Source organism: Quercus suber, unplaced genomic scaffold (assembly GCF_002906115.3).
Source record: "Quercus suber isolate HL8 unplaced genomic scaffold, Cork oak 2.0 scaffold_20, whole genome shotgun sequence".
Taxonomy (NCBI): Eukaryota; Viridiplantae; Streptophyta; class Magnoliopsida; order Fagales; family Fagaceae; genus Quercus; species Quercus suber.
In genome coordinates this window covers 572,477-586,914 of record NW_027069485.1, presented here as the reverse complement: position 1 = coordinate 586,914, position 14,438 = coordinate 572,477, and the positions used below count along the sequence as shown (strand labels likewise).

Genomic DNA, 14,438 nt, shown 5'->3' with positions numbered 1-14,438 from the left:
TTTTTTTAAAAATCTTTCAATCTATTTTTTCTTTTGTGACAAATTGTATAGCTTTAAAAAAAAAAAAAAAAATCTTTTTGGGGATAATAGGATATGAAACCATGTTTGTAAAACAACATATGTAATAGCAATGTAAACGATGTCCACGTATATAGCATTTTTTTTGTTTTTTTATAAAGTCTATGGAAGGGTTTGGCTGATTGGAATTTCACTATGATTTTAAACATGTATTTTAAGGGTTTTAACTTTTAATGGGTAACATTTTTCCATGAATATAAATAAAAGGTTAAGAATAAAAAACTTTAAATATCGGTTTCTAAATATGATGGATTGTTTACAAACTTATGCTATAATTAAACATTGATCTAGTCAAAAATAAGAACTTTTCTCTTTTATGCAATAGATGTAATACTTTAATTTCATTACCGATATTAAGAATATTTTTACACTTCTTTATACAGATCTAGAAGGGTGGCTCTAGAAGACCAGACTCGTGCTTCACCTTTTACATCACGATTTTCAGGGAATGTAAGTTTTATATTCTCCCAGAATTATCACATTTTGGAATCACAGTTTATTAGTTCCAAATCTTTTCTTCTTTTATTCATTTTACTCATCATTTATTTTATTGATATACTCATTAATATTTAATTTTACAAATAATTCGTAAAGGGTTATATGGAGCCAAACGTGTGGGGCATAAAGTCCAGGTATTTTTTAATTTAATTTTTTATATGGACATGTCATAATGTATGGGTTTTTTTTTTCCTGCATTTTTACTTAAGTGATCATTACAAGTTATGGAGTCATAAATGTTGTTGAAACCCATTCGAAGGGATTATTAGAATTTTAAATGTTGATAGGAATCATAGGATTTCTTAGAATTTTAAATGTTGATAGGACTCTAGAGACTAGAGGATAGAAAAGTTTTCATGCAAAAAGGTAATAGATTAAATTCTATTACCAATAGTTTACTATGAATAAAACTGTATTTTCTTAATTCTAAGAAATTTGAATTCTGCTTCACCTAAAATTCTATTGCCAAAATTTTAAAGTAATTTAAAATAAATTTAATATTTATTTTGATTATATATTATATATTGTTTTTTAATATATGAAGCGTAATTACTACACATTGTATTTGCACAAACTAACTCAATATCTGTGTATATTACATTTCATAAAATTTATGTGTTTTTAAATATTTTTTATCATGTGGCTCACAAGTTATTAATACTAGTCACTTATTTGTGGAATGCACTAGATAGTTAGCAAATGTTAAATAACTTTGATATTGATTAATATTCCCAAGATTTGGCTTGTTTTAATTAGAATTGGAGTAGAAAATAAATGAGGGTTAGGGTTTGTGATGGAGTTAGCACTGGTTATAATGATGTATAAAAACCATGGTTTATGGTTGTGAGTTGAATAGCCCAATTTCTCTGTTGGGTTTTGTTGTAAAGTTGTGGCTTGAGTACATAGAGGTGAGACTACTTGTTGGGTCTGTCACAGTGAGGACTGAACTAGAGGCTTAGGCTATTTGGTGGTCTCCCCTTTCTCCTTTCTTAGTGAATATTCTCTCTACCTCTGTCACCCCTGCGTTTTCACCTTCCATATCTGCCTTTTCAAGTTTTTAAGGTACCGATTCTGTTGTGTTTGGTTCTAACGAAAATGCTGGAAAAGAAACCCCTTTTTTTGTTAAGAAAAAAAACTCCAATGTTGTTCTTCGTCTATGTCTCCATTGATTTGGGTATTACTTCTTCTTCTTCTTCTTTTTCTTGGGAACTCAGATTGGAATTTTTTTAACAATTACCCATTTGATTTAAAAACATTTATGGAAGATTTTTATTACGCATTTATGCTCAAGTTGGAATTTTTGTGTTAGATTTTGTTTTTCTATTTATGTTCTTTGAATTTGTCATCAAGTATTAGTGAGGCGGAATCAAAGATATTTGTTTGATCTACATTTTTTTTTTTTAAAATTTATGCTGATATGGCAGTACACATGGTAGTCTATGTGGCATAAAAAATTATACTTTATTTTGGCTGTTAGCCACGTCAGTATTTTCTATCCATTACTTAACAGTAATGACTATTTTGACAACCATTCTAATTCTTGATTATATGCACTTCAAAGCTTCTTCTTTTTTTCCCGATTATCAATATCTATGTATAGCCCAATTTGTTTTTATTCCAAATAAAGTGGTGGAAGTTTGTCTACTGAAGTCCTGCCTAATCTTTTTGGTTAACTAATAACTAAACTTGAAATTGTTTTGTAAATGTGCATTCCTTCAATTATCTGTAACCAAGACAAAGATATGATTGCTAGATGTCAAACCTTATTATTATGTTTAATGCTTATCAGTGTTTTTCTACTTCATGTTTTTCAAATTAGTATAAAAAGTGTTTTCCTAGCTCATATTCTATATTACCAACAAATTTTTTATTTTTGTTTTTATAGTACCCACTTATATCTTAACCATGAGATGATAACTAATTTATTGCCTAGCATAGTTTGGTTACTTATTACAGTACTTAAACAAGTATCTCCACTTAAGTTACAATGTTAATGCCATGTGTTGCGGTATGGTTGTATCTAAACTTAGAATGGCTAAGCATTGGGTGGTTCAACCATAGTTGCGTTCGATTAGGATTAAGCTTAAGCTCAGATGGAGTATGCCTAGATATCGCTAAAAGTATCTCCACTTTTAGCTTGTTCTATCTGTAGTCCTGGCTCATGGTTCTACCCAACCTGATGCAAACTAGATGGCATGGCTTATTCTAAAGTCTTAAAAGCTACACAACTTGTCATTAAGTCTTACTGTGTTTACTGTATTTGTCACTTGTTAAATAAGTTTATAGCTGTTTTTAAAGTGGTTGTACTTTAGAATTGCATGAAGCTGTCCTCAACTTTACAAGCCTCTTTGAGTTGGGCTGGTTTTTATCAAGTCTTAACTTCTTAACCTGAAGGAATGAGCATGTGTCTTAAGTTTTGAATTTGGCTTATTTATTATTAATCAACAAGCCTGAGGAAAGCTTCTAAATTGTCAAATTAATCTCTTTACTAACAACTCAGGTCATTGACTGGAATTTTTAATACTTAAGTGCAAGCTAATATTTATTTATTTCAATTATAGTCATTAAATTCTGTTAAATTAATGCATGCTCTCAGGTCTCGTTTCAGCCCTTCGTTTTAAGGTCACAATTGTACAGCGACGTCAAGGACAAAACTCAAGTGGATAGGGAATTAGAGGTCATAAGTGATTTATTTGTCAAGTGCATCTTTATATTTGTCTTTAGTGCATCTTAACAAATAAATTACTTTATATTTGTCTTTAGTGCATCTTTTAGGTACTATTTATTTATTTCATTATTTTACTTACCTCATTCAATGCCTTTTTCTGTTGTAATGTATGACAAACAATATTCCAAAGTTATTATATGAAGACCAAAAGAAAATAAATACATATAGTATGCTGCGGTGGGTTGTTGTTTGGGAGTAAGCGGGTGGCTTGCATGGAGAGAAAAGGTGGAGTATTTTCTATTAGGAGTGTTGTTTGTTTTGTGACTTACATTTTTGAAACTTTGTGCAATGGTGAAATCGTAGTGTAGGTGCACCTCATAACATTCTAGACACTTGGGATGTATTATTTTGTGTATATATAACATTCTAGATATTTGGGATGTAATTATTGATATGGTGTAATTAAATATATTATAGTATGCTGCGGTGGGTTGTTGTTTGGGAGTAAGCGGGTGGCTTGCATGGAGAGAAAAGGTGGAGTATTTTCTATTAGGAGTGTTGTTTGTTTTGTGACTTACATTTTTGAAACTTTGTGCAATGGTGAAATCGTAGTGTAGGTGCACCTCATAACATTCTAGACACTTGGGATGTATTATTTTGTGTATATATAACATTCTAGATATTTGGGATGTAATTATTGATATGGTGTAATTAAATATATTTAGTTTCTTGGTTTAATGTGGTATTGTATTTGCTATTGGAAAATATGAATTATGGTTTATTACAGTTGTTATAAAATAGGTATTGGAAAATATGTATTGTAGGTACATTACAGGTGCTAAAAAAATTAATTTGTTTTTTTATTTATTTAAAAAAGACCTATCCCGGCGCTTGGGAAACCGCTGGAATAGGGTTTGGAATTTTTTTTTTTAAATGACCTATCCCAGCGCTTTCAAAAGCGCTGGTATAGGCCTTTTTAATTTTATTCGTTAATGACCTATACCAGCGCTTTTGAAAGCGCTGGGATAGGTACTACCTATGCCAGCGCTTTAAAAGCGCTGGTATAGGTTATATTTACATTTTCATAAAGGCTATCCCAGCACAATTAAAAACGCCGGAACAGAGTCTAAAAGCGCCGGGACCTATCCCAGCGCTTTTGAAAAGCGCCGGGACAGGTCCGCACGACCCTATCCCAACATTCAAAAACCAGCGTTTTGAAGCGCCGAGAAAAAAAACGCCGGGATAGGAATTTTGACCCTATCCCAGCGCTTTTTGGGGCTATCCCAGCGGTTTTGAAAACGCTGGGATAGCCCCATTTTTTTGTAGTGTATGTGTAAAGATTCACATTATATATGTGTGTGTGTGTGCGCGCGCGTGTGTGTAAAGGTAAAAGAAAAATAGAGGAATATTTAAGGTTTATATTAACTTAAAAACTAATGAAAAACCAATGGGGGTAAGGAAATTTAAGGTCGACACATGACTATTTTAAAACGCATGCATGTATCATTTCCAATACAAACGAACATTGGAGGTAAGGAAATTTTCTCTCTCCTTTTTTTTTTTTTTTTTTTTTTAAATTCTAAAAATTAGTATATCACTCACAATAGGATTCATAAGCCTGATTGCGTTTAAGCTGATTCTAATTTATGAATGTTTTCCTTCGCTATGTCTAATTAAAAACCTAGGGGTAATAACTTACGTCTTGCTTGGAAGGGAGTGCGAAACTCGCGTATGCATTTATTCTAATCACTGCTCATCAACAGCTATTATTCGGCCTATCCTTTTTCAGTATTAGTTCTTATTACTCACACCGCCAGTACGATGCATTAGTCAGATTACTTACATTATTGTTGTGTCACAATTGGAATGTATGATTGTATGAACGCCAACAGTAAATAATAAAGCATGTATAAAAGACATCAAGGATAAATAGGGATCATTCCATTTAAGAAAAAAACAAGTACTCAAATCGGCAAACAAGAAAGGAAAAACTACAATATCTTAAATAGAAAACAAAAATACAAATGCAAAAGGAAAACCCTATGTGTCTACTCTTTTGCGGGAGGAAGCACGGGGTCAACAGCTTGGCCTGTCTGAGCAGTGGCTTCAGGAGGTCTTTTTCTCTCCGCCGGACCCTTGGTCTTTTCCTTTGGCTGTATCAGCAGGCTGATCTTTGGCACCTGGCTGACCAGTTTCCTTACTTGCCCAAGGGTGGACGGAGGAGCCTGGCTGGTCTGGCTTGGCCGAGAATCATCATGAGGCGGGGGAGCAGAGGACTCGTCCACTAGGATCTCTCGGATATCATTCTCGTAGTAGACGCTCCCAGGTAACCTCAGGGGGGAGTCCGAGGGCACTCCAGCTGCGTCTAAGGCTTTCTCCCAGGTTTTGTCGCAGTACTCGCGACAAACTGAAGCAAACTGCTCCGTGAGTTGCTGTGCTGTCTCATCTGCCCCCAGCTGGTACGCCGCCTTCTTCTCGGCCTCAATTGACTCCTTGGCCAACTGAACCTTTTGCTCGGCTGCTTTGGCGTTCTCTCTAGCTTTCTGCAGCTCAGCCCTGAGGCCTTTCACCAGCTCTCTTCGGTCGCTAAATTGACCTCTGTGGCATTCAGCTGTTTTCGCTGCTCCTCGGCTTGTTTTTCAGCGTTTTTAAGCCCAGCATCAAGGCTCTTATTCTGGAGATCACCTCTTTGAGCTCCTCAGACACCTTAGAATGCTCCTCTTTCAGCCTCCCAAGGGATGCCTCCGCCTCAAGCCAGGACTGGTTTGCTGCTTGGGCCTTGACCCAGGAGTCCTTGCTCAAACCCTCAGCCACGTAGACTTGCTGAGTAACCTGCACGACAACACTTCCAATGTTAAAAAGAGAAACAAAACCAATTAGGTATAAAACTTAAACTCCTAAGTGGCGCACTCACCATGGCTAGGTCCCTCTTAAGGGACATGAAGAGCTCCTGCGGGTTGAAGCGCCTGTAGGACTCCATGTCGTGGGGGAGGAGGAGTGGTTGCTGCAAGGCCTCGGCGACATAGCCTGCCTCCCTCCATCATAATTCCTGAGGGAAGTGTCCCACAGGATTGGAGCGCCATCCAGCTCCAATCTGGGGGACCAGATTCGCGGTCCTCCCCTCGGCGGACATCTGCCACGAAAGCCTCTTCTCGACTTTCGACAGACTGGGCCCTGTGTGCTCGGTTGTCCACCACCTTCTGCTGCTTAGCCCCTTTGTCTAGCGGCACTTGTTTTTCTCCGACCTCAGAGTGTTGTCTCTTCTTCTTCAAGTCTAGATTGGGCTTCAGACTTGGGTCGGGAACCTGCGTAGGCGCAGGAGGCAGTGTCACCGTTACTTTTGATGTTCCAGCCCCTTTCTGCTCGGGCTTTTTCCCCCTCCTTTCATCAAACTCCTCAAGTCCATGTTGTCGTCCGAGGAGCTTTCAGAAACGGTAGCTAACAAATTAAGTTGAACGCCGGAGTGCTTGTCGGAACCCTCCTCGGCGTCTGAGACCTCTATCACTCGAACGTCTCCTGAATCCTCGCCCTCAAACTTGAATCTATCTATCTGCTCCTCTAGCGAGGAGGTGGAAGAGCCAACCCCTTCGCCTTCAGCCGCCTGTACGAGAGGGACTTGCTGGAGTGGTTGGACGAGAGGAGGTATTTTGGGCGTGGGTGTGGTACGGGTTCTAGATCATACGGAGCCAAAAAACCCTTCCAACCAACGTCAATACGAGCAAGGCGATGGTCCCCTGAACAATTGCGTTGCCGACCGGTTGGTAACCCTTTGGATATCCTGTGTAGCCCAGAATCAGGGGTGCTGATCGGAGCTGTCCGTCTTCGCTCACGAAAATCTCAGATCTCAACAGGAAGTTGAGGGCGGCGACGTTCGTAAGGCTTAGCCGAGGAGATACGTGGTTTTTATCTGTTTCAAGGCACAGCAGAGCTATGTTAGGGACTTAAAAACAGTATCACAAAAGAAACCAAAAACGATTAAAATACAAGGACTCTAAGCCTATGGTAGTGTGCCTAAATCTAACATGGCCCACCTGGCTTTCCACGCTTGGTCGGGCAGTGATGCCGTCATGCCATGCACCCGAGACGATCACGTAGTCGTCTTTCATCCCTTTGTTGGATTTGGGGAGGCAAGAAATGAGCCTGACCACGTCCGACCGGGATTTTAAGTAGTACCCCGCGTCTTGCTGGCTGTGGCATTCGTACAGATGTACTACATCGAGCCAGGTGAGGCCCAATCCTAGGTGGAGGTTAAGGTGTTCAATGGCCCTAGAATCCTAAACATGTTGGGCGCGCACTGCCAGGGAGTGATCCTATGGTTTCGGAGATAGCTAGTAGTAATGGGACCCATGGGGATGGTCATCCCCCCTTCTTTGAAGGCGATAAGAGGAATAACTACTTCCCCGTCTCCCGATCCGTTAGAATCTTTTCTGGGGGCAATACCTCACACCCACGTTGGGAGGGATGTGGTACGTGGACCTAAATGCTTCTAAACGCTCAGGGGTATCCACCATGTATTCGAGTTTTCCCATGATGCTCAGTTGACACTGATGGCCGAAGAGAAAATTAAAAGATTTGGTGAACGATGACTCACCGGGATTAAATCGGAGAGAGGATTTCAGGCTTGTAGGAAGGTTTTTGATGGCTCTGAGGAAGCCTGAAAGCAGCGATTGGGAGTTTTGGACGGAGCGGTGCGTCTGTTCTCTCTGGAGCGTCTGAAGATTCGCGAAGTGAAGAAGAAATAATGTCCCCTGAAGCTTTATACGGGGTCAAACGAGGGTCAGGGGCACTCCCGCCCAAATTTCGAAGAAAAACTCCAGCCGTTGGATCATTTAATCACCGTTGGATAGGAAGGGCGAAGCGCCACCTGGTGCAATTAATGAGGCGCCTGGGGAATAAGGAAACCGCAGCGACATTAATGAAGCGGCAGTGCCTATACTTATGCACGTGTCAATTCAAATTTGCCTGTTTACAAGTTTTTGCTCCAGGGCAAGTCAAAATCCTACTTTTTCTCTTCGGATGCGTACGAAAAACTACAATTTTGAGGGGCTAATGTGGGGAGAAAAAACCCAGCCCAGCTTATTCGGCCCAAGGCCCTAAAAGAGGAACACTCTTCATCCGAGGATATGAAGCCTTCAGTCGGAAGCCCACGCCAATGGGGGATGCCTGGGGATGAACACGTATACCATCCGAGGAGGTGCTCATATGTCCGAGTGGTCATGAGTCCTCGGATCCGAAGAGGTTTGATCAAACGCGAGTATGGGAGGTTCAAGTGATCTATTTGACAAGCGTCAGGAGGGAGAGGAGCCTCGGACACACATAAAGATAACGGCAACAGGGAATATCAAGGAGGCATACTTCAACCACCACATTTAATGCCCTGCACCTACCTTTCTGGCCGCATTTATGTGGACAGGACACCTGAACAGTGCTTTCTCAGCTACCGCCACTCACATAAGGCTAAAGGTGGGATGATGGGACATGTACTCAAGTGGATGCCTGGATGATGAACAAGTGGACGGAGGAGATGTAAGAAGGTAATGCTATATAAGGGAAGGGTACCTCTGATAGAAAGGGATCGAAAAACAGGAGAGAGAAAGGATATAGTAGATGATTGTAGCTCCAGGAATTGTAATCCTTGATTATGAATGAAAACATCTCTTCGGACAGAGTACCCATTTTAGTCCGGAGCACATTAATTCAGCTTCTCACATCAGTGTTGCTGCTTAATACTGTCATTTTCATTACTTGCCTAGCCCTTTCGCCCACTCTCTACAAAATTTATTGTTTTGGGCTCAGTGGGTTCCGAATCCATACCTCCTTGGGCTTGGGCCGCAAAAACTGACCCTACACTACCTATTATGAACTACTAATAAAACCGAAATAGCATTGAAATTATTTAATTAGAATTCAAATCACTAGGGAATTAATTCTTAAATCTTGGGAATTCTAATAACGAGAGATTCAATCTATATATATATATATATAAATTTTTTTTTTTTGGGAACAAGAAAACAGCTTTATGCATGGAGAAAACAAAAGGTTCAATTTTTATTTATTTAACTATTTTCTACTTATGTAGAGTAACTCACATAACAAATGAGATGGAATTGAACCCTCACACTTTAAATAGCACAACTAGTTTGAGTTACAACCAACAAGTCAATTGTGTGTGTATGTTAGGGAGGGAAGGGGAGGGTTGAGGGTTGGGTTCAAGTTACATCTAATGTAACTCTAAGTAATGTTATACCACCCAGTAACTTGTTATAAAATTTATATTTTGAAAATCTCACCGTTGAATTACATGTTCTATATGTTCTTAACATTCATGTCAATTTTCATGTCAGTTGGATGTTATTAATTATTTATCCACAAACTCATTTTTTATGCATTATTTCAAACTATAAAAACTTAAATTCAAACAGTTGATTGATGACATGATTATTAATCTTTGATCACTTTGAAATTTTGTAAGCATGGAGAATATATAAAGACAATTTAAACATTGTTTAAAGTTACATTAGATGTAACTTGAATCCAACCTTATATGTACATATAAATGTTTATATATATATATATACCCAATCCTTCTATGCATGCATGTAATGGTATCCATATTAAGTGCACAAAATCAAGGGCGAATAAATAGCTATACAATTTTATGTAAATTTAGTTTCCTTTGAATACCACCAAGTACTAGTCAGTCCAGCAAAGAGTTAGTTCCCGACAATTTACTATTAGTGGAGATACAATGTGGATACTAGAGAGAAAAGGTGAATAGGAAACAAGTAATGACTTGAATCCTATTGTGAGTGATATACTAATTTTTAGAATTTAAAAAAAAAAAAAAAAAAAAAAGGAGAGAGAAAATTTCCTTACCTCCAATGTTCGTTTGTATTGGAAATGATACATGCATGCGTTTTAAAATAGTCATGTGTCGACCTTAAATTTCCTTACCCCCATTGGTTTTTCATTAGTTTTTAAGTTAATATAAACCTTAAATATTCCTCTATTTTTCTTTTACCTTTACACACACGCGCGCGCACACACACACACATATATAATGTGAATCTTTACACATACACTACAAAAAAATGGGGCTATCCCAGCGTTTTCAAAACCGCTGGGATAGCCCCAAAAAGCGCTGGGATAGGGTCAAAATTCCTATCCCGGCGTTTTTTTTCTCGGCGCTTCAAAACGCTGGTTTTTGAATGTTGGGATAGGGTCGTGCGGACCTGTCCCGGCGCTTTTCAAAAGCGCTGGGATAGGTCCCGGCGCTTTTAGACTCTGTTCCGGCGTTTTTAATTGTGCTGGGATAGCCTTTATGAAAATGTAAATATAACCTATACCAGCGCTTTTAAAGCGCTGGCATAGGTAGTACCTATCCCAGCGCTTTCAAAAGCGCTGGTATAGGTCATTAACGAATAAAATTAAAAAGGCCTATACCAGCGCTTTTGAAAGCGCTGGGATAGGTCATTTAAAAAAAAAAATTCCAAACCCTATTCTAGCTGTTTCCCAAGCGCCGGGATAGGTCTTTTTTAAATAAAAAAAAAACAAATTAATTTTTTAGCACCTGTAATGTACCTACAATACATATTTTCCAATACCTATTTTATAGCAACTGTAATAAACCATAATTCATATTTTCCAATAGCAAATACAATACCACATTAAACCAAGAAACTGAATATATTTAATTACACCATATCAATAATTACATCCCAAATATCTAGAATGTTATATATACACAAAATAATACATCCCAAGTGTCTAGAATGTTATGAGGTGCACCTACACTACGATTTCACCATTGCACAAAGTTTCAAAAATGTAAGTCACAAAACAAACAACACTCCTAATAGAAAATACTCCACCTTTTCTCTCCATGCAAGCCACCCGCTTACTCCCAAACAACAACCCACCGCAGCATACTATATGTATTTATTTTCTTTTGGTCTTCATATAATAACTTTGGAATATTGTTTGTCATACATTACAACAGAAAANTGTAAATAAAAAAGTATGTTCATGGTAGGCCTAAATGAAAATCAATAAGAAGTAAGACACATCAACAATTTATAAAAATGTTGTAAAATAGTTTATAACTATAGCATTACTTATCTAATTAAGTTAGGTTAAACGTAAAATGGACCGGTTAATAGGTGTTCTTAAGGCATTTGTTAATAAAAAAGTTCTGATAATACTTTTATGGGAAATATATAATAAAAAAACTGTAAAAAAAAAAATAGTTGCTTTTTTCCTTATTAATAAAAATTTCTAAAAGTATTTCTTAAACAAATTGGGTTTGGCTTACCTCCAGTACTTTTTAAACTGAAATCTCATTTTACTTTAATGAGAAATTGTCACACCACCACTAACTAAATAAAAGGTAGAGATTAAAACCCACTACCACTTGTCATTGCATATTTGAAACAAAAGGAAACCTCTAGTTAAAAAAGTACTAGAGGTAAGTTAAACCCAAACAAATGACCTTGTATCTGTTAATAATATAAAAAGAGAGAGAATGACTGAATAGTCTGTATAATATTATGTGTGTATCAATATACAAAAGAGAGCCTTTATATAGGCTAGGTATGTGTGCAGTACAAGTAATAGAAGTATAGTACAAGTAATATACTAGGCTAAGCCCAATGGGCTAATCTATACACTAACATCCCCCCTCAAACTCGAGGTGGCAAGGAGGAAGCCAACTGGAGTTTGGATATAAGATCTCGAAGACGACCAGGTGGGTGAGACTTGGTGAAGATATCAGCAGGCTGGTCAGCAGACGAGATGGAGAACAACTTGAGATTGCCTTTCTTGAGATGCTGGCGAGTAATGTGGCAGTCGATCTCAATGTGCTTGGTGCGTTCGTGGAAGACATCATTATGAGCAATGTAGATAGCACTACGATTGTCACAATAAAGAGGAGTAGCAGTGGGCTGTGGAGCATCCATGTCAGCCAAGAGCCAGCGAAGCCAGACAAGCTCGCAGGTGGTGTCGGCAAGGGCACGATACTCAGCCTCAGTACTGGAACGGGAAACAACATCCTGCTTTTTGCTACGCCATGAGACAAGAGAAGTACCCAACAGGAAACAGAAACCTGTGATAGAGCATCGATCAGTCGGATCACCGGCCCAGTCCGCATCTGAATAGGCATGAAGCTCAAGAGAAGACCGAGAGGAGTAGTGTAGACCATGATAAAGTGTACCCTTGACATATCGGAGAATCCGAAGAACAGCAGCATAGTGGACAGAACGAGGGGCATCCATGAATTTACTAACCATACCCACGGCATGTGAAATATCTGGACGAGTAACAGTGAGATAGATCAGACTACCAACCAACTGACATAGCGAGTAGCATCAGATATAGGTTCACCATCCAAGGGTGTGAGCTTGGCATTGTATTCCAAAGGAGTGGAAACAGTCTTGTTGTCAGTGATACCGGCTTTGGAGAGAAGATCAGAAGCATATTTAGCTTGGGAAAGATAGTATCCATCAGAGGATGAGGTAACCTCAAGCCCAAGAAAATAGCTGAGAGTGCCCAAATCTTTCATCTCAAAATGCTGACTAAGGAAGTGCTGGAGAGAGCGGATACCTGCAGAATCATCTCCAGTAATAATCATATCATCAACATAGAGAAGAATAAGAGTGATACCAGCAGAGGATCTTCGGACGAAGAGAGCAGTGTCATGAGGACTCGAAGTGAAACCCTGCTGAGCAACAACTGAGCTGAACTTTTCAAACCAAGCTCGAGGAGCCTGCTTGAGGCCATAAAGAGCACGGCGAAGGCGACAAACTTGACTGCCTGAATGTGGATAGCCAGGGGGTGGTTGCATGTACACTTCTTCTTGAAGGTCTCCATTGAGGAAAGCATTCTTCACATCCATTTGATAAAGAGGCCAACGGCGAACAGCAGCTACAGCAATGAGACATCTGACAGATGTAAGGCGAGCAACAGGAGCAAATGTTTCCTCATAGTCAATGCCATACTCTTGGGTAAAGCCTTTGGCAACTAGGCGAGCCTTGTATCGTTCAACAGATCCATCAGCCTTGGTCTTGATCTTGTAAACCCACCTACAACCTACTACAGACTGACCAGGAGGCAAATCAACCATATCCCAAGTGTGATTTTTATGAAGGGCATCTAGTTCATCATTCATAGCTTGCTGCCAAAGAGGGTCAGTATGGGCCTCACGATAGGTGTGAGGTTCATAGAGGGTGGCAAGGGCAAAAGAGCAATGATAATCAGAGAGATAAGGGGGAGGAATGCTTACCCGAGTGGAACGACGAAGTTCAGGACCATCAGGAGACTCAGGAGAGGGTGGTGCCACAGGATCCAAGATAGGCAGGTCATATGCCGGGGACAGAACCGGAGATGAGTCGTCTGGAGAGGCAGCCGATGTTGAAGAATCCTCCACAAGTTCAGGATAGAGAGGGAGGAAAAGATCAGTAAAAATGGGAGACTCAGAGGAAGAGGATGTAGGAAACTGCTGAAGACTCGTAAAAGGACGATGTTCCCAAAACTCAACATGACGGGAGACACGAAGACGATGAGAAATGGGATCATAGCAGCGAAACCCCTTTTGAGATATACCATAACCAAGGAAACAACAGAGACGAGCACGAGGTTGGAGCTTTGTTCGTTCATGAGGAGGAAGAGAGACAAAGCAAGCACAACCAAAAACCCGAAGAGAGGAGTAGTCAGGGGTTTGACCATAGAGAAGCTCAAATGGTGATTTGTTGTGTGTAGTTGGTGAAGGGATACGATTAATGGTGTATACAGCAGTGAGTGCAGCCTCACCCCAAAAGCGCTCAGGAAGAGAGGCAGAAATGAGAAGGGTGCGGACAACATCAAGAATGTGACGATGTTTTCGTTCTGCACGACCATTTTGTTGAGAGGTGTAAGGACAAGACCGCTGAGTAAGTGTACCATGATTGTCTAAAAAGGATAGGAAAGATTTATCATTATATTCTTGAGCATTATCTGATCGAAAAACTTTGACGGTGCGATTGAACTGTGTTTGAATCATTTTATGAAATGTTTGGTAAATAGACACAAGTTCAGACCTATGATGAAGCAGATAAATCCAAGAATATCGAGAAAAATCATCCACAAATATGACAAAATATCTAGATCCCCCCTCAGTAGGAACAGGTGCAGGACCCCAAATATCAGAATGTATAAGATCAAA

At 39.3% G+C, this 14,438-nt stretch overlaps 1 long non-coding RNA gene across 1 annotated transcript; it reads left to right on the top strand.

Annotated features, from left to right (window-relative positions):
- Window positions 1–427: 427 nt before the first annotated feature.
- Window positions 428–3,713, top strand: LOC136062900 (uncharacterized). Its single transcript, XR_010624638.1, has 3 exons — window positions 428–528; window positions 673–710; window positions 3,173–3,713. It is a non-coding gene; the product is annotated as an uncharacterized LOC136062900 (long non-coding RNA).
- The last annotated feature ends 10,725 nt before the right edge of the window (window positions 3,714–14,438 follow it).